General features: G+C 46.9%; 2 long non-coding RNA genes across 5 annotated transcripts in view; one reads left to right on the plus strand and one right to left on the minus strand.

The window, feature by feature from the left end:
• The window catches only part of LOC113627320 (uncharacterized), a 241568-nt gene that overhangs the window by 200675 nt on the left and 21498 nt on the right, over positions 1-19395 (plus strand). Inside the window, exons 10-17 of one of the 3 annotated variants that reach the window (XR_003435511.1) lie at positions 1849-2037; positions 3155-3857; positions 6303-6480; positions 6660-7108; positions 8324-8521; positions 14012-14238; positions 14691-14880; positions 18628-18712. This is a non-coding gene — a long non-coding RNA (uncharacterized LOC113627320). The remainder of the gene's footprint in view (positions 1-1848; positions 2038-3154; positions 3858-6302; positions 6481-6659; positions 7109-8323; positions 8522-14011; positions 14239-14690; positions 14881-18627; positions 18713-19395) is intronic. The other 2 variants (XR_003435509.1, XR_003435510.1) reach the window with 2 other exon arrangements.
• Positions 14871-19395, minus strand: part of LOC113627321 (uncharacterized) — a 5597-nt gene continuing 1072 nt past the window's right edge. The window contains exons 1-2 of one of the 2 annotated variants that reach the window (XR_003435513.1): positions 18687-19395; positions 14871-15373 (exon numbers count right to left, since the gene is read on the minus strand). The exon at positions 18687-19395 is cut by the window's right edge and continues 1072 nt beyond it. This is a non-coding gene — a long non-coding RNA (uncharacterized LOC113627321). Of the gene's footprint in view, positions 15374-15993 lie in introns of both variants that reach the window. The other variant, XR_003435512.1, reaches the window with a different exon arrangement.

Raw genomic sequence — 19395 nt, forward strand, 5'->3', positions numbered from 1 at the left:
ATAACCTCCTCCACAAAGAATTATCCATCCCCAAATATCAATAGTGCTGAGGTCGAGAAGCCCTGATATAGAGGCTAAATAAAAGGTTTGTAATACAGGCTGATATATTCGATGGTCATCTAGAAGGAAAGATTTAAAACAAACACACAAACAAAAAGCCTTTGATACGAGAATCCAGCGGGGAGTCTGCCATCAACCAGCTGTGTGGCCTTGAGCAAGTTAATACATTGAATACACTGAATTCGATTTATTTACTCCTTCATTTGGGCAGCTTTGTGAAGAATGGCACGTTCTAATCTAAGCAGAGGAAACAAAATAAATGGTATGTGCAAAGGCTCAAGGCGGGAGAAAGCCAGTGTCCAAGGGAGGCCAGAGTGACTGGAGAATCATCAGCAAGAGGGAGGGAAACGCAGGGGAGATGCTTCTGGACCTGCTGGCCCAGAGCCGTGCTTTTATTCTGGGGGTCACGACCCAGCTGATGCTTTAATATCAGCTGACTGGACAGGACCTTGTCTCTCTGCTTCCCTATACAGGCTCTAAAAGTGTCTGTTGGGTGAGAGACTCTGCTCCCTGCTGCTGTGGTGAGGAGACCTGACCAGAGGGAGGGGACAACACTGGGGGCAGAGAGACCACTCAACAGGCCACTGTGTGGTCCCACAAAAAAGAAAAAACAGCGGGGCAGTTCCTCACACAGTTAACGTTGTGCCACCATGTGACCTAGCAATTCCACTCATAGATATGGACCCAGGAGAAAGGACGACATACGTCCACCCAACACCTTGTACACAACTGCTCACAGCAGTGTTATTCGCAGTGGCCAAAGGGTGGAAACAACCCAAAGGTCCATCAGCTGATGGATGAAGCAACAAAATGTGGTGTATCCGTACAACGGAATAGTACTCAGCCATAAAAAGGAATGAAGTACCCACATACGCTACAACGTAGATGAACTGTGAAAACATTAAGCTAAGTAAAAGAAGTCAGACACACAGGACCACATTTTGTATGATTCTGTTTATATGAAATGTCCAGAAGTGGCAAGTCTATAGAGACAGAAAGGAGATGGGTGGTCACTGGGGAGAAGGGAGAATGGAAAGTAATAATAGGTACAGGTTTGGGGGGGGGGGTGATGAAAATGCTCTGGAATTAGATGGGGGTGGGGTTGCACAAACTTGGATACTAATGGTATTTGCGGGGAGGGAAAACCAGCAACGGAGGCTGGCTGCCTGCTTTCTCTGTTGCAGCTGCTGCCGCTGCTCTGATCTCTTCCTTACGGGGTCACATTCAATAACTACATGACAGTTTCCCCCACATCTACCTCTTTCTTCTTATTGGAGTGTAAGCTGCGGGGGAGGAAGTGCTTTGAGGAAGGGAATTTGCTTTTTCAGAGGAATCAGAAAACTTTCTTCTTGGTGACCTTTCCACCCTTCATTGCCAGAAGAGTTTGACCTCTGACCCCAGGGATGCTGGGGGAACAGGCTCCAGACAATAGAGCATTACAAATGCAGTGGGTTTTTCGTGGACAAGATGTAGTACATTTTAGTACAGATGGCGTTCCCCAGGTAGTAGTCAATGTACAGAGAGAGAATGATGGTGCTTCCTTTACTTAGAAACTTATCTTAGCCTTTCCTACACAAATAAGTGTCATTTCTGGTAAAGTCAAAAAGAGAAAGAACGTTCTTTTGTGCTGATGAGAAATGAAGATAGAAAAAAAAAAAAGCACGACTCAGGAACACAAAACTCATGGACATTAGGCATCAAGTTCTCATGTCATTTTGGGAGGAAGGGTGAGTTTCAATCTGGTTTTAATTATGCTGACAGATAACAAACACCCTTCTGTCCTCACAGGAGTGTTCAAGGCTGGGGCAGGAGGCGACTTTCCTCATCGGACCCTGAGACAAGGAGATGCCCTCTGGCCCCAGAGGCCCCCCAAGAAAGACAGTCGCTGATGTTCAGAGCAGTAGCTAATTTCCAACGTTATTGACTTTTCATTCATGTAATGAAGCACATGCCTTTGGAGTTAAGAAGGGGATGAAGGTAAGATTCCATCCCTGCCCTCAAAGAGCTCACAGGTATATGGAGATAAAGACAGTCAATGATAAACTGTAGAAGTAGTATTCAAAGGGTGATATGAGAAGCATCCATTGATTGGGAGGTGGGTACACGATGTGGGTTACCAAGGTGAGCGCATCGTCAAGATGCAGCCGGCCTTTTATAGGGGCCCCGATAAGCCATGCACTGGGGGTACTGGGAAGAGAAATAAGGGACTTGGGTCATTATTTTCTTGTCTTACATTCAAACGTCATTTAAGGTCTGCACTAGAATCGAAGGACCTGGGTTGCTCTCCTGGGATTTCTCAAGGCTTAGGTTAGACCTCCAGTCCCATCTTTCAAAGGCCAAGTGGTTTGGTGGCTCCATTCCCTCAACCAGGCAGCCCCCGCCCCTCCGGCGGCCCTGGCTTCCCATCAGGGGAGACAGACAGGAGGCGGGTCTCGATCCCCAGGCTCCCACCCCTCCCCACACGCCGTGCGCCCTCCCTCCCGCGCCTGCCCGCCGGCACGGTCATCCTGGCTGCTTGTGTGGAAGGCTGTTCACCACACACTGCTCTGAGCCCTGGCTCCTTGCCCCACAAGGCTCCCCTGCAGCCCCCTGGGGACTCGGCACCCGCGGAGGCTCCGCTGCCCAGGCTGCTGCCCTCACACACCACACGTCCTCCTTTCCCAGGCCCTGCTGCCCTCCCCTCCTTGGCTGGTGGCCCATCATGGCTGACCGACAGCGGGTCTGTGACTTTCTTCCTTCCTTCCCGGGCACAGACAGGGTGGAGCCGTCGGGGGGAGAAGCCGGGCTGTGGTCTCCCTCTGCATCCCCAGGGCCCCTCCCAGCTTCCTGGTTGCTGGGCTCACAGGCGCAGAAGGAGCTGGCGAGCCATCCCATCTGAAAAACCAGCTTGCTACCAGCAAACGGAACAAATGTAATGCGGAAGTCACCAGGAGAGTAACCAGGGAACCCTGTGGACTGTGTCATCTCCACGGAGTGGCTTTGCCCGGTCCTCTCAGACTCCAAGCCAATTAGAGCCTGGCTAATTAGTTCTGGGCACTGAACAGCATTTGTGGGGGAAAGGTCACTTTGGTATACGATTTTCTTTCTCTCTAAGCCACAGAACTTCCTCCAAGGAGCAGGCACTCACCTCCGGTTCTCAGAAGCAGAAGAAGCCAAGTCACACGTTTCTATGAATTCTCTCAGAAAGCCGATGATTAGTAATAATAGCAGTAGCCGTGTCTATTGATTGAGCACAGGTGCCAGACTCTTCACAGATCTCGCCTGTAAGGGAGCCTCCCAGAGATGTGGGCAGCTCCTTTCATAGCTAAGTCAACAACGTCTCAGCAAGGACAGTGAAGAGAAGCAAGGTCGTCTCTTGCAGAGCACGGGCCGGAAGTCCGGAGGGTCAAGGTCGTGCCCCGGCCCCAGCCGACCCAACGTGGCTTGGGCAAGACTCGTCTGCCAGTGGACATTCCAAAGCACTGTACCAAAGAGTTATTAGCTGCAGCGAGAAGGCACACGCTGGCGGATGATTTGATTGAAATGAAGTGTCTGTACAATGCGAGTGGTACCCCCAGCAGATATACTGACACCTCCCAGTGCCTCCCAAGTTGGAAATCAGGAGGAAACCAGTTTCCGGCTGCTGCGTGCCAGGCACCGTGTGGCGTTACCGCCACACGCTTTGACACAGAAACAGCTTTGGAAAATGTGGGTGCACATATAGACGCGTAGACGTCTAAGACATACTCCTGTGTGCCTCTGATGTAGCTCTGACATTTTACGGAGAAGAGACTCCCCTAAACATCTTATCCAGACAGGTTAGTTAACACAAGGTATAAGTACTGACTCCCTAGAGCAATGAGAAAAGCCCTGCCTCTGAGTGTGCCGTCAGTAATTATTCCCCAACCCCGTAAGTTGTGCAAGGGTATGTGGCCTTGACGACATCAGACCGCAGCACGGTGCCCTGACTCGACTGTGCCTGAAGACAACATAAGCACAGTTGTAAGCCCAGGCTTTGTTCTTTTTTGCATCTTCTCTCTTCTCATTTGTTGAGTACGTGTTTTCTCTTCCCAGCTTCTGTTGCGTAACATCAGAATTTGTGCCAAACCTCTGTAGACAAGGATTTGGCAATAGGGGTGCTTGCAGTGAGATTCTGTCACTGTATTTGGAAAAATTAGGTGACCAGCCAGTTGGATTTTGTTTCTAATAGCTGGGAAAGATCATCACAGTGCAGAATGATGGGAGTGTTCATTCACCGGCACCAATGAGCTCTAAACCGGCTTCAACGAGACACGCCTTTAAGCCTTCAAGGGCATATTCCATTCCATCCAAATCCATTGGTTCTCACAGAACCACAGGAAACCAGTGAGAATGACCCAGTCAAGGTGCCCTTCTGTCTGTGAGATGTGTCCCGTCACGATGAAGCTTCAGGAAGCCTCAGCAAAGTTGTTCAGGAGAAATTTTCTACTTCCCCAGGTGAAAGGGAAGAATCACAGGGAATTCCATATGAAGTAGATTCCCCTAGAGAGATGAACAGATAGATGCCAATGAGGGAAAAAATAATATATTTTTTTCATTTCCCTGAGATTTTCATTTCTGGAAAACCAAAACACAAAATATACTAAGTGCCGGGGGCACCAGGGGCCTATCCACAGCAAGGGTTTACCTTTCTGTCAGATTTTCCAGTTTTCTTACTTAAAGCAGGAGGGTAATAACACCGGTTCCTTTTGTCACCAAGAAGCTGTCCTACGTGTATTCTAAGGGGCTGATGTTATGTCTAAGAGGCAAAGATGCGTTTGTGCCTAGAAGGTGCCTCAAAGAAGTTCAAAAAGCTACTGCTTTGGGCTTCCCTGGTGATGCAGTAGCTGAGAGTCCGCCTGCCGATGCAGGGGACACGGGTTCGTGCCCCGGTCCGGGAAGATCCCACATGCCGCAGAGCGGCTGGGCCTGTGAGCCATGGCCGCTGAGCCTGCGCGTCTGGAGCCTGTGCTCCGCAACGGGAGAGGCCACAACAGTGAGAGGCCCGCGTACCGCAAAAAAAAAAAAAAAGCTACTGCTTCCATGGCCTTTCCCATGTCCCCTGGAGCTACTAAAAGAAATTTGCACTCTGTACATGAAAATGGGTGGATGGACGCATGGATGGACAGGCAGATGAAATGATATATGGCTAGGGATGAGTAACAGGATTTGTTATCCCTCTGTCTACCCGACTAACACAAAATCTGACACAGGACGAGCTTTCCGTGAGTAAAGACCTGATACTTAAGGATTTCAATGAGGGTCAACCGGTCACTCCCTTTCAGGACTTGGGCTGGGGGAAAACTCAGAGTCATCTTACATACGTTGGTATTTGTTCATTCATCAAAACCTAGGGATTCAGACTTGTCATTGGTGTCTTCATGCGTCAGTGATGCACGTGAGTAGGTCCTTGGGGTAATTTGAGGATCCCTGCTCCTCCAAGACAGTTTCCAAAAATCCTAAGAGTAGTAGGATGAAAAGCAAGAGTGGGCTAGAGACCAATTAAAGAAAACTTGCCTTCTTCCAGATCTGTCATGAGAAAGTCTAAAGAAAAATCCCAACACTCTTGCTGACGACCTCCAATTCCTTGCTCAAGGCACTGTCCCCATCAGGGGAGATGTCCCCATGGCCTGAATCACCACGAGTCCATTTTCAAGTGCATTAACCTCAGAGCCCCCATATTCATGGAAAGATGATGCAAAAGGAATAAAATTAGGACCAAAAAATAAAAGTCAGGTGTACATGTTTCATTTTGCAGCGAAATCTACCCTTCCCTTAATGCAGGTTTCTGTTTGAATCACCCGAGGGGATGGTATTTTAAGGCCGTAGGATGCCAGAGTTACCACTGAGATCTCCACAGTCCTCTCTAGAGGAATAGTTCCCTTAAGATCGTACGTTGTTAGTGCTTCGTGCCTGGAGATGTTTTCTCTCCCTCTTGGCCAGACCCTTTCTAGACAGTATTCTGAGTCTCCTCCTCTCTTACTGTGGTAGAATTTGAGTCTCTTCTGCAAGCTTTCACGTAGGAGCACCTAGAAGTTAGGTGCTGGTATGAGTTAGCCTGAACCAGGACGCAGAGGTGAAACATAAGACCCTTGGATCAAGATGCTCTCAGCATCGTGAGGAGAATAGAGTAAACAGGCAATTACAAAAGTCTAGCAGGAGAGACCCTTGTGATGCATCCTGACCATGTTGGGGCGATCCTACAAATCTACGCATGTAATAAAATTGCATTTTATTCCTTTCAGCTCCATGTGGGTCTGCAATTGCCTCAAATTTTCAAGAAGTCAAATATATATGGATAATTACAATGCACAGTCCCAAAGGCCGTGCTGGCATTGGAGCATAGAGTGGACACATACCGTCTCACTGTGATTAGGAGAAGCAACCAGAGAAGGTCTCCCAAGGCAGGGGACCTCATCACAGGTAAATGCGAGGATGTGGGAAAGGCCATGCAGTGTAGACACTGGCCCGTGCCTCCCCCGCAAGCTGGCGCTCCCACCAGTCTACTGCTGCCTCTCTGGGTTTGTGCCACTGCTTTTAGACCTAACAGAATGTCTGCTTTAATCTGCAGCAGTCTCCCTTTCTCCCCTTCTCTTTTACAGGTCATTCACTTGTCAGAGAAGCTGGAGCCTTTGTCTTAGAGAATTACCCATGTTCTGGATTTGAATGGTTCCTTCTTCGTGGGGTCTGGATCATTTCTCTATCCACTGTTATCTCCTGATAGTGGTCATTTATCATCACCGTCATCATCATCGCCATCATCATCATCATCATCACCACATTGTACCACATGATCCCAGCATTGTTGGAAGGGTGAGAATATAGGCAAGCGAGTGCTACTTCTAGAAGTCTAACTCCCCTGTCGTGTAACTTTAAACCAAGCCTTTCTTCCCTGCGACGTAGAACACGGACCACGATCTCATGTTGGTGCTCAAGTCTGGGGAGTGATTCCCGTACAGAGACAATGCACGGACTTGTGCAATGGCCAAGAAAGGCCGGCCCTGCAGCTGCATTCAGAGCAGGGAGTTTCTGGAAGCAGACCTTTCTGACGGTAAGTTCCAATAAAGCTGGTGGGTGTTATATTAATGACTAGGCTCTTAGTCACCTCAAGGGAACTGAGATCAGATGACACCAGGACGGTAGAGGGAGGTGAGATATTCGCAATTTGGACTGCAGATGTGAACATAATTTCACGGGCATTTTCATAATCGTTCTTATGCTTCGATTAAATGCGTCACGTACTACTGGCCTACAAGCTGGGAGGCAGGGGCTGAAGTGAGGAAATCCAAGGTTATTTATTTGCCTTAAAACCTATGCTCTGAGAAGGCCAGGAGAGGGGATAGACCTCATCTTTAAAACACAAAATCTTCACTTCTCAGCTCAACCTGTGCACTTTAGCACTCAAAAACAACCCACAGACAGACCAGTGCATAATCGTGTGTAGCAAACACCAATTCAGGGATAGTAACAGAGATTTCAAAAATGTCAAAGGCACTTTTATAGAAGGAGGGAAAAAGATTAAGTACAAAAGCCTTGTACCATTTGCCTTTGACCCTTAACTCGTTTTCCACCTGCCTGTAAAACAGACTTCCTGGGGTCTTTTCCACCTGAAGGGTCCAATAAGACAGTCTTAGGGACACACAGGGTCAGCCTGACATCTCTAAACACCCACTACCAGTGGAAGCCAGAGGGCTATAGGTCTAGAAATTTCAGCTCACCTGATCTTTCCTCAAACTTTCTTCTTTTGATTATTTGTTCTTCTTGGGTGACCGAAACAAACATAGGAATGTAATAATAATGATGTTACCATGGCAGAAACAAGGTTCTCAGATCAAAGGATTCTCGCTGTACTCATAGAATGACTCATTTGGTCAGCTGGTCAACACTTATCCAGTACCCGTGATGCTCCATGCTGGTGATAGGTGTTCTCGGGACGGATACAAAAATGGACCACTTCCTTGGGAATTCCCTGGCGGTCCAGTGGTTAGGATTCTGAGCTTTCATTGCCGAGGGCCCAGGTTCAACCCCCGGTTGGGGGAACTAAGATCCCACAAGCCGAGAGGCACAACCAAAAAAAAAAAAAAAAAGGACCACTTCCCAGTGCCTTTCCTGATATGATATATGATATGATTTTACATACAACACTATATTATATAATACTATACTAACTTATGTGATACTATGCTATACCACATTACATTATATAATATCTTACAGTATCTGTTATTTGTCTATGTGTTTCTGGTCTATCTCCCTCTCACAATAGATAATAAGATGGTTGGAGCATGAACTTTGCCGCCATGCTGGATTCATACCTTGTACCCCTCACCAGCTGAGAGACCTTGGAAAGTCTCCCTCACGTTTCCGTACCTTAGCTTCCTTCTCAGCTACGTGGAAAGAGCAGCACGTATCTCTGACGGCCGTTGTGAAGAGCGAGGGAGCTAAAGCCAAGGGCAGGGCCCGGGTGAGTAGCATGTTCGTTCTGGCTGTCGGTCATGTTGTCGTTTGGTGAGGGGCCCCATGCTGCGGAGGACAGCTCCTCCGTCACGCTCCGTGATTTCCCGTGTCCCTGCCCGTCCAACCCCTGTGGCAAAGGGATGAAGTATGCTCACTGACTCAGACTCAGACTCACTTCCCGCGTCCCTGCCCACCCCATTTCTGAGTCTAATCTGAGTCAGTCAGCATATTTCATCCCTTTGCCGCAGGGGTTGGATCGGGGTGGGCGGATAGCCAGTCACATGAGCCAGACCACTTCGACCCCAGCCATGACTTCCATGTGCCCGACTGGGGACTCAGCCCGACTCCCATTGGACCTGCTGGAGCTGGAGCTGCTCCCGCAGGGAGCCCTGGCCTGGAGTCCAGGCACAAGAGGGGTGAGGAAGCCGGTGCCAAGGACATCGTGTGGCTCCTGCCTGCAACCAGCTCTGTTCCTGCACCTTTGGGGCACGTGGGCCCAGAAGGTCCCTTTCTCCTTAATTCAGTTTAGGTCCCAGTGTTTTCACCTGCAACACCAAGAGGGCCAATAGTTGGCGCCCCAGCATGTGCTGAAGACCAGGACTGGAGGAGCACGTAAAGGACTCAGAGCTCACACGGCGAGGAAGTAGCAAAAGCCCGCCTTGAACCCGGTTCTGCCCAGCCACTGCACCATGAGCTCCCAGAGCTCCAGAAGGCTCCAGAAGGGAGGTCAAGATGCACCTGTGGGGATCCACAAAGAAAAGGCGGGAGTCGGAGACGGCTTCTGGAAGCAGCGGCAATTGCATTAACGACCAACCTTTACTAAATGCTTATCAGAAGCCAGTCCCCGCGGTCAGAGCTCCATGGAGCCTTGCGCCAGAGCTGCGCCCGGGGGATGAGCACGATTTGGGCATGTGGAAATGGGGGCAGGCGGGCTTTCGTATTTGAAGATGACGAAAGAGTGTCCGTGTCCCTCGAAGCCCTGGGGAGGCAGCTGTGACTCCAGGCTGGAATGGGGCCTACTTCGGTGGCGGCGGCAGCCAGCGCTGGAATACGGGTGGCACACCTTGGTACACCGGCGTATTTAATCACTTCCCTCCGTTCATCCCGAATTCCATCCCAGCAAGACTTGCTGATTTCCACCTCAGTTCCAGGGCCCGCACATCTCCACCATGTTTCCACCCACTTCCTGCTCGGGAAGACGCAGGCCGATTAGGGAACAAGATAAGCGTCCTGGTAACGGAGGGATGCGCCACTGGACGAGTGAGAGGTGAGTGTGGGGACTGCCCTGCTGCAACACGGCAGCCACCTGGGACACTTGGCAGGACGTTTCGTGTGCCTTAGCACTTCAGAAAGCAAGGCTAGGAACCGGAATGTTCGTGTAGTCACTGTCATTGAATAAATATGTGTTGAGCACCTACTGTGTGCGGAGCACTGCAGTAGGCAAAGAAGCTGGAGGGATGAGAGCTGTCGTCCTGGCTTCAGGACACTCACAGGGCAGGTGGGGCATTCACGTGGCACCATGAGGGCTCAGAGGCAGTGAGCACAGGGACCGGACACCTAGCCCACCTTGGGGCTAGTGGACTGGCACAAGGACTCAGGTAAGGCTTTTAAGAGGAAACCCAAGACCTGAAGAAGGATCAGAATTAGCCAGGAGATAGGACAGAGGGAAGATGGCGGGGGGGCAGGGCATGGAGTTCCAGGTGGGCGAAATTATACAAAGTCTCAGGAGAAAGGGAAAGAAAGAGGAACTCTGCCAGGTTTGGGGCTGACTACAGCTTGAAGGCAGGAGCAGAAAAGACAGAAGGGAAAACGTTTCCTGAGACCCTGGAATGCACGAGGCGTCATAGATGGAAACGGTGTGCGTGGGACGTCAGCACGGCCTTTGGCACATACTAGGAGATCAGTTCTTTTGAGCACTCACCAGGGGACTGGCTGACATATGCCAGGCACTGGGTACCCATGCTCATCGTGGTGACAAAAACTCTCTCCACCTTTGACCTGGGAGAGACTGAGGCCCAGAGGCTGGGTCAAACAACTTGCCCAGGTCTCACACCTGGGATGAAGCAGGATTCAGACCCCATGTCGGCCTGCTGCCAAAGGGCAGCATCTCCTGGCTCAGCAACCCTCAGAAATCCATGCTTTACCTTCTCACTGCTCGGCCACTAAAGGCTCTGAACATCGTTGACCTAAAAGCCCAGCATCGTCTGGCCTGGAGATGCAGGAGGCTTTGGCCCTCCCATTCTGCCCCACCTCACTGGCTCTGTCATTTTGACCTCAACGATATCGTGACCTTGTCATTGAGACCCACCAGTGCTTTACAGCATCACAGCATGTCAGCTCTGTCTCTGCATATGGGTATCTGGGCCATGCTTACTTAGCCCGTATTCAGCCTCAAAGGGCCGAGAACATTCCCTCCGTGCAATTCAGATTTGTTTTTTAACGTCTTCGTGCAGTCCAGCCCATTTTCAGCGTGAAAAATGAGCTGGAGAAGACAGGGAAGCTTTGCTGAGGTCAGAGGGTGAATCAGCAGCCTGTCTCCATGCCGACCCACCTTTCCCAACCGGCCAGCGCCCACATCACTCAGCCCCGATTAGCAGCTCCTCACAGAGCCTGGAGGCCACAGTCGGTGACACTCGCCTGGAGAGTCCCCATCACTCCCCCGGAGCCCCGGTGACGATCCCCGGCCGAGTCTCCTGCAGCAGCCGGCACCACGTTCTCAGGCAGGACAGAGACCCCAGAGAGCAGGTCATAAATACCCACCGGCTCCTTCCTGCTTTCACGCCCAGCTTCCTCTGCAAGGCGGTGAGATGGGAACCAAGAAGGGCAGATTCTGCGAAAGCCTGCACATTGAGATCCTTTCAAGAGAGACCGGGGGGGACCAGTTGCAGCTCAAAGGTGGACACTGGCAACTCTGAACTCTTCTGTTCAAGAAAACGCCTTGCCATTGTAAAGCAATTATACTCCAATAAAGATGTTTTTAAAAAAAAAAAAAAAAAGAAAATGCCTTGGAGCCTCCCGGCTTCAAAACTGGCATCGGGAAATGGCAGGAGAGGTGGTGATCGAAACAAAAAAAACCAGGGGGGAAGGAATGGATCGCTAAGAGGCTTTCATACACACACAGAGTTCTTCTGCTTAGTTTTTCTAGGTTACATCTATTTTTTATTAGTCTCTGAGGTCCCAGCTTTGGACAACTACTATATTTTGACAGGGCGAAGGTTTACAAAGATCAGGGCAGGTGAAACTACAAACAGTTGTCTAAGTCATCTGCCATCTACGACAGAGAGCTCTGTCTATACCAAAAACAATGTAATTTTAGAATTGATCAGAAGGGTGGGTATAGGACATCCAGATGGGGTAAGTTAGTTTAAAATTATTCCAATTACCAAATAGGCCAACTCCTTTTTTTTTTTTCAGCTTTATTGGGATATAATTGACAAATATAAATTGTATATATTTCAGGTGCACAATGTAATGTTTTGGTATACGTATACATTGTGAAATAATTACCACAATCAAGCTAGTTAAAATATCCATTACGTCACATAGTTACTATCTTCTTTGTGTGTGTGTCTGTGTGTGTGTGTCTGTGTGTTAAGAGCACTTAAGATCTACCCTCTTAGCAAATTACAGTACTCAATATACAACACAGTATTGGTCACTACGGCCAACATGCTGTAGAACAGATCTCCAGAATTTATTCATCCTGCATAATTGACACTTTGTACCCTTTGATCAGCTTCTCCCCATTTTCCTCCATCCTTTAATCCCTCATAACCACCATCCTAATCTCTGATTTTGTGAGTGTGACCTTTTAAGTTTCTACATATAAGTGAGATCATACAGTATTTGTCTTTCTGTCTGGCTTATTTCACTTAGTATAATGTCCTCCAGATTCATCCATGTTGTCACAAATGTCAGAGTCTCTTTCTTTTCTAAGGCCGAATAATATTCCATTGTATATGTATACCAGATTATCTTTATCCAGTCACCTGTGGATGGACACTTAGGCGGTTTCCATATCCTGACTATTATAAATAATGCTGTGATAAATATGGGAGTCCAGCTATCTCTTTGAGATACTGATTTCATTTCCCTTGGACATATACCCATAAGTGGAATTGCTGGACCATATGGTAGTCCTATTTTTAATTTTTTTGAGAAACCTCCATACAGTTTTCCACAGTGGCTGCACCAACTGACATTCTTGCTAACAGTGCACAAGCGTTCCCTTTTTTTGCCACATCTCCACCAACCCTTGTTATCTTTTGTCTTTTCGGTAATAGCCATCCTAACAGGTGTGAGGCTTTCTCATTGTGGCTTTGACTTGCATTTCCCTGTTGATTTGGTGATGTTCTAGGCCCATTTAATTTTTTATGTCCACTAGGGGACTCAAATAATCCAGCGGGTCATTTTGTATAATGGGGGGACTGGGAGGGGCCGTCTCTACTGGGTTGCTGAGGGGCTTGGTCCCTTGCAATGCTGCCATCAGCAGGTCAGGGGGAGGGTCAGAAGTGCAGAGGTCCCCAGCCATTTATACAGCTGCCCTGTGGCCTCATGTGGTGAAAGCCACTTCACAGGCACAATCTCTGATCCTGCCCACCTCCCATTTTGCAGGTGAGGGGCCTGCTTCTGAGAGGTTAAGCGCCTCAGTTTCATTTGCAGCTGGTGCAAAGGTGGGAAGTGAATTAAAACTAGTCGATGTCACATCCTAGATTCAAAGAGATTTAGGCAGCAGGGAACAGTCTTGATCGAATGAGATGGACCCTAGGGGGATCGTTGTATGTTTCCGTGCTTGGGTTCAAAAACGTTAGCCCACAAACAGAAGATAGGGGAAATACGAGGAGAAAAGGCCTGGGGCCGTGCTCGATGAGTCCCTGGTGTTATGTGTCTGCCGGAGAGGTCGGGAAATTGTGGTCTAGCATGGGGAGCAGACAGGCTGCAGCTCAAGGAGGCAGAGGGTGGGGCTACAGCCTGGGGATCTGGGTTCAGCTCTGGAACCTGAACCCTCAGGTGGGGGCAGCGACCTCGAGGCAGGGGCGCTTGAAATGCAGGCATATGTGGAAATGCTAAAGGCACTGACTATGTCTAGAAATGAAAAGGAAAGGCACGGAGAGGGTGTCATAGTGGTTGTCTTCTACTCCTCAGAGCCCGCAAAGGATGTAAGGATGTCGCCTTCTGAGTGTATAAAATCAAGACTCATGTAGAGAAGAAGGGATATGACTTGACAGTAGACAAACAGACAAACAAACAAACAGCTTTCCTGACAGTCTCAGGACTGTGTGAAGATAGAAGGTAAAATAGGGAGGTAGTGAGCACCCAGTCACTGGAGGTAATCAAGTACATGCTGTCAGGACCACACACGGACTTGTGTGGGTGCTACGTGCTTTGGTTTCCATGGACTCCTTCCACAAGAAAACTTAATTAAATTTTATGGCTTTGTTTGTATACTGACAGAGTCCATGCTAGATGATTTTCATTTCTTTAACTCTGATTTTAGAAGAAATGAAAATGTTTTCCTGGGCCCCTCTCCGAAGTGAATTCTGCCAAAGAACAGAGGAGTGCCACAAGCTGCTTTTTGAGATGGTTAGGGTGCGTGTGTTGCCAGGAGCATGGCATGAAGCATGGCGTGCCTGCTACGATTCCATTCTGTAAGGAGTGTCCACCCGGACCCCGACTGTCATAGATGGTCACACCTGAGACCACGATTAGGGGACCAGAGTGGAGGTGAGGCATTGTGGTTCTCTTGTTTGATGTCCTCCCATTTCTGTCTTGTTCAAATGTTTATATTTAACCAAGAGCATGGATCGCTGTTTATAAAATGACAAAATAAGAATACTGGCAAAAGGTCTATACGTTGGACTTCCATTTTTATTGGGGGTTAGGGGCGGGGATGTTTCACTCAGTTCTCTGTTCAACCAGCAACACTGCCATGATGGATGACGCCGTGAGGGTGTCACTGGACGAGTTTGGTGTTTTCAGTGCACAGAACAACACGTGAGAAGGTTCAGCAAAACCCATGATGCAACCGAGAACAAAGACATAACACAGGCCCCAAGGGATCTCTTCCCTCAGGTCCAGCCAAACAGACTGAGAGACACACAGATTCAGAAATCATCTGCATCAGCAGACGCTTGCAGTCAGCACACATGTATTTCAGTTTGGTTTGTGTTTTCTAGAACTCCAGGTTCCAGCTCCCAGGTCGAGTGGCTGCTAAATGCCTCTGGAACAGGACCTAAGAGTCACCCCAGACCCAGGGGGAGGAAGGAGAGTGACCAAAACTCTACAGGGGCAGCACTACCACCAGCCTGTCCCCTGGGTTCCCCTGCACAGAAGACACATCCTGAACAGACACTGTCCCAGTATCAGGTTCGTTTCTTTATTCTTGCCTTTTTAAAAAACATCAGTTCTGATGTCAGCACAGTAAATCTTTGAAGGGTTGAATGCTTTCGAGACAAGTTCCCTGCGTGGTACAGCTGTGAGTAGAATCAAAAAGGGTAACAATGGAATGGTGAATTGCAAGTGGTTCCTAATTGAAGGAAAAGAAAAAGCTAGGGAGATGTCCATGGCCTGAAAAAAGGAAAGAAGGAAAAAAGAAACCAACAAGCGTGGAAATCTGTTGATTTGGAATGGCGAGAGTAGGGAAGAGGCCCCATCATTTTGGATCTCCATCTGGTGCCTAAACCCCAAAGAAGTCCTTTCGTTCAAATGCCGGTGTGTGCACAGAGCTATTATCAATCACGTCCTGTCTGCCAGGCCACACTGGGTGTCTGTCGGGTGAGGGAGGGAGGAAAGCTGGAGGAAATCTGGGAGGCTGTCCCGGGAATTCTCACTTGAGAAAACATCTGGCTTTTCCACATCTCTGGTGCAAAACAAACAAGAATTTTATTAAATGATGTGTATTGTGTTCTAAGGTAGAACTCTTTGGGAGCCTGACACAAACAAGCAAACAAAACAAACAAGACCCCAGACTCGGGCACTTGCTACCAGGGTCCTTCACAAAGGCACAGGTGACGAGTTGTGGGTTTTTTTTCCAGAATCCACTTTCCAGTAAACAATGTAAACAGTGTATGAAGACCCCAGACCCTTCTTCTGCCCTCGTCCCGCTGCCCACCCGCACCAGGCCTATACCCGCATCGAAATGATAACCCCCCCCCAAAGAAACCTCCAGATGCCATTTGTCTACTTTTCGCCCTCTCCTCACGATTACTCCCCTCCTCTGATGGCCTGCCTTCCCCGAAACCAAACGTGAGCCGTTCCCTAACTGCACTGGAAAATCAGAATTTACTGTACATATGTTTGTGTTCCACTTAATAAAAAAAAACCTATATTTTAAGATAAACTTTGTTAGTAATTCATGAGGTAAGTGACTATTTATGCTAATCAGGCAGAAATATATTCTCAGGCATAATGCATTACATAAATTTGAATGTAAAATGTTCAATTATGAAGTAAATACAGGTAATGCAAATAATAAATTACCTCTAATAAAAATTATAGAAGATGTGTCTTCAAAGAGAGAGCGGCTTTAACTTACAACTGTGAATTGCTTAAAGAGAAAAGAATTAATAAATGCTGATTTACTCTGATGATTATTTAGCACATAATTCACCTATTCATAACGACTCCCAGTAATCAGACTGTTGTCTCACATTCTCCAATATGAGGCAAGACTGTTTCCTCAGCAATTTTACCCTTATCAGATTATCTCGTCTGATTCGATTAATTTTCGTCCATGAATCTGCTAACAGTGATTTCTGACTTACTTGCCCTGCTCACTAAAGACTGCTGAAAGGATTTTTCTCTAACACTACAGCTAGGAACAACACTCCATGCCTTATCATTCAGTTCCTCTGAACAACTCTTTTCTCAAATCGATTTAGTTGGTTTCAGAGTGAAACTCAGTGGACACTGGTTAGTTCTGCACCATAAAATCAGCTCCTGGATAAAAAGAGTTCAGACACTACCCGTGATGCCTCTTATTCTTTTTAGATTATATGTGTCTGATTCCAACATGATATACCTGAGTTGCTGTAACTCACAATCAGGAAAACTATATTATCTTTCACTTTTAATCATTATAATTTGGACGTAAACAGGGTTTAAAATAGGTTTTTTTGCAAAAAGTTATTATGTATGTACTGACATGAAACCAAAATTGTGTTTTTGATGTTACGGTTTCACAATCTCCTACGTGATCCGACCCATGCCCTCCTCCCTCCCGCAAATTCTTCTATAAAGATTCACTGCTTTCAGGAACCTGAATGCTACTGGTTTGAACTGGTCAATAATGACAAATGCATGGTTTCTAAATTACTCTGTATTGTTCTACAGAGATTACTAGAGTATATATAGCAAGGGAGTATTAAGCAGTAAGAAGACACAGTTCATATTGTATTTGGATTAGATTGGCTTGGAGCAAAGTGAAACAAACAATGTTAGCAAAGAAATCTAAAGAAATGTGGCCTGCTATAATTGTAGAGACTCAAAAACCTCAATAGTACTAATTAAAATGAGAGAGCTCAATTGTTACAAGAGAAATGCCACTAACAGAAGACTGTAAATGTTTAGACACCCCTGTGAATCACCAAATAATAAAGGAAAAGGACAAAAATGAGAATTAAGTTATAAGCTTGAGGGCACTGCTGCTCCACGTCTAAAAAATAATTCGGATCCTCCTTTTTTTTTTTTTTTCCCAAGAGAAAATGGGAGACTATAAAAGATTCTGCAATGAGAGAAAAAAAAAGATATCCTGCCTGGTTTGACAGCAGTGTACAAAAATAAACCATAAAAATGTGCAGATAATAATACATTTATCTGACCAAACATGGGTATTTAATATCTAGAAATGACACATAATTGCAACAGTTAGGTGCATGGCCATGAATCTATATCTCATGGTCTTCCTCATTGGTGAACTTTGTTTATAAATGTTGTTTTATTTATAAGTGTAGCAGTTTCAGTGTTCCTGACCAAAAATACTTTCATGAAAGGCAGGGATCGTATCTCACAGCTTTTACCAAAACTGTGATGCAAAAGGATTAAAGAAACAAATTCTCGTAAAAACTGAATTACTTCTTCCTAAGCATGCTGAAATTCATACTTTACATGCAAAATAGAAACTTCAGACATTTGTGGCTAGTGACTTTAAAAAGGCTTAGAAAAGTATTGCTGTAGACAATGCTAATGACACGATATGTTTATGTAATTTAAGCAGTAAATTTTCCTCTGAATACATAAGCTGTAATCCCTTAACTTCATTACTAGGTGAAATACTGTTTGAGAGGAGGAAAGCAAAGGAATTCTGTTAGGTTGCATAAATATTGACATAATCTTCACTCTTTCTTCCCCAAACTGGTAATAGACATACCTCATTCCATCCCGACAAAGTACTCCCATAAAACCAAAACTACCCATATAAACAGCTTCTCTGCAGTGATGATGAAAAGAAAAAGTGCTTTTCTAGAAAACAGCAACAGTGCTGTCCTTTTAGGGTAACGATGTGCCTACAAACGTTTTGGGGAATCTCTCATTAGGGATTCCAGGGTTTGCTGAAACCCAAGGCTGCCAGCATGAGAGAAATTAACACAAGTCTAATCTGGTGTATGAAGCCAATGAGTGACACCTAAGGTCTCGTTATAAATAGTAAAGTATGCTGTCCGGTGGGTGAGAGCATTCTGAAGTGCAGTGTTCAAGAAGCTGGCTTAATATATGACTAAGTGTCAGAAGTCAGGTTTTCTGAGAATTACTTTTCAGATAAACAACTTTATAGCACTGCACTTAATCTTACTAGAGACATCTCATTTATCACTGAATTACAAGTAACTTTAATTCTATTGATATTGCCATAAAGCCCGTCGAAAATCCATCCTGGCACTTTTAAAGGGTTTGGGGCCCTGTTTGTTACATGGGATTCTCTTGCATAAGCCTCTCAGCTGTAGTTACACTTGGAAGGCTCCTGGGTCCCCTGGCCTCTGTATTCACAGTCAAGGGGGATGGTAGAGAAAAATGATTCTCGCACCTGCCAGCACTGCCTTCAGCCCCTTTCCTAACAAAGTCGGGTTCTCCCACTGCAGTCAAACTAACTTTCTGTGCCTCTTTTCTCCTCCCACCTAGGGAAACCAGCTTCTTTTCATTTCATCAACAGAACTGGACACGGATCAATTTCAACTGACCTTTGCCGAAAGGTGGCGCTGTTGAGGTAAAAACCAAGTCGGTCCAACAATAGTTTTCACTCTTCGATCGTTTTGCAGGCTTTTCAGAATTTTTTTTTTTTTGAATGCACCGTCCTAGCGTCCCCCCCCGGCCCATAAAATAAGATAAATATGATTAACACCAAATGCATTTCATTAATTGGAGGAATCAACAGTCCAACGTCCAAGCGGGCGGGCTGGTCTTCCAAACGCTGGGTCGGCTTCACGCACTCTGCTTCCCCCCAAGTCAATCTCGGCTTCTCCATCTGGTCTATCGCTTTAAAATCTTAGAAACAGAGTTGTTGGTTCTTTTTTCTTTTCTTTCTCTTTCCTTCCTTTTTCTTTTTTGCATAAGCTTTAGAAGGATCGGTCTAGAAAACTGAATAGTCATTAGCATCCGCGACCCCGAGGGGGAGATGCAGCCCCCCACTCCACTCCACCCCACCCCCACTCTAGGTTTCCGGGCCCGTCCGAGAAACCGCCGTTTAAAATTTAACCCTTCGAGGGGAGCTGGTGAAGGCTGGGTGTTCGTTTTTTTTGTACCCCTTGTTCCACGCCACGATCAAGTCTGAAATAATTAAGTGAAACGTAAAAGTGCAAAGGGCGCGCGGGACCCTGATAAACAGGAGTCAGATTTCATAAGGGTGTGTGTGTGTGTGTGTGTGTGTGTGTGTGTGTGTGTGTGTGTGTG

This window comes from Aethalodelphis obliquidens, unplaced genomic scaffold (genome assembly GCF_003676395.1).
Source record: "Aethalodelphis obliquidens isolate GAN/ISIS:26980383/991018 unplaced genomic scaffold, ASM367639v1 scaffold20, whole genome shotgun sequence".
Taxonomy (NCBI): domain Eukaryota; kingdom Metazoa; phylum Chordata; class Mammalia; order Artiodactyla; family Delphinidae; genus Aethalodelphis; species Aethalodelphis obliquidens.